This window comes from Apaloderma vittatum, unplaced genomic scaffold, assembly GCF_000703405.1.
Source record: "Apaloderma vittatum isolate BGI_N311 unplaced genomic scaffold, ASM70340v1 scaffold11933, whole genome shotgun sequence".
Classification (NCBI taxonomy): Eukaryota; Metazoa; Chordata; class Aves; order Trogoniformes; family Trogonidae; genus Apaloderma; species Apaloderma vittatum.
In genome coordinates this window covers 84,169-85,424 of record NW_009706486.1, presented here as the reverse complement: position 1 = coordinate 85,424, position 1,256 = coordinate 84,169, and positions in this window count along the sequence as shown.

The following is a 1,256-nucleotide window of genomic DNA, read 5'->3' as shown; positions in this document are numbered from 1 at the left end:
CTGCGGGGACAGAAGGGACATTTGGGAGGTTTTGCGGAGAGGTGGCTGGTTCCCGCCACCTCCTGCCCGGGGTAAGGGGAACAGGGGGCTGGCTCAGGAGCGGGAGCCCCGGAGACGCTGGGAGCGGGAGAAGGGAATCTCAGCCTTGCCCGTAGGTGCTCCCGGCCGTTATCAGGGCATGAGCATCTGTCCTTCATTTCCAAGCGGCAGCATAAATGTTAAATAACAGAAGTTGACAAGGAATACCCAAACGGCAGGATAGTACGTTGCTTAAAGGGAATGTCCTTGCTGAGGTTCAGGAGCATGAACGTGCTATTTCCAGACTGAAATACTTGTAATTTCATTAGACGTTCCCGATGAAATCAGGGAGGCGGAGGAGGGGGAAGGAACAAACAATAAGTAATCAAGTGCTGGAAGCTCTTTAGCTGAATTTCTTTCCTGAAGTGTCCCCCTTGGACTGGATATCTGAAGGGCTAACTCTGTTTCTATTGGCCCTCTGGGGAGATTTTTGAGGAAAAAAAAAAAAGTTTGCAAAGATTTCTACAAACCTTTCCTTCCTTCCTTCCTTCCTTCCGGCAACATTGTAAGGGTCAGACCTTTGCACAGACAGAAACAAAAGACAGCCACAATTCAGGGAAAGGATCCGCCAGAAGCGGGCAGAGCCACGGCAGGAACATCAGCCTCTGGGTCCTGGGGCAAGGTCTGAGGGCACCGAGCAACATGTATGGCAAGCAACAGGGATGTCTTCCAAGACCTAACTACGTTTGCTAGTTAAAAGACAAATATTTTGAAATAGCATTTCAAAGTGGAATATTTTTGTGATCTGAGTGGGCAAGTAAAAAAAAATAATAACTCTGGCAGCATCACTTGCAGTAAAACCTGTCATTTTTCCCCTACAGTAAGAGGGTAGTTCTGTGGGATGCTGAACAACACAGCAAAGCTTCTGGGCTCAGTCTGCTCAATGATAGTTTTGTTTCTGTGGGAATTCTTAGCAGGTGACACAGAGATACAGACATTATGCTACTACACTTTTCTGAACTCCTTTTCCATGTACATTGCAATTTTCATTTTATGGACATGCGACTTCTCTAACAAGTGATGACTAAAGCTGGTTACGAATTTTCTAAGGAAATGTTTGGATTTTTTTTCTAGAAGATGCTGACCCTGCAAAACTTCTCACAAGAATAATTCCTTTTAAACAGAAACTTTCTTTGGCTTTGTTTCCCCAAATCAAATGAAAGAGAAATTTTCAGCAG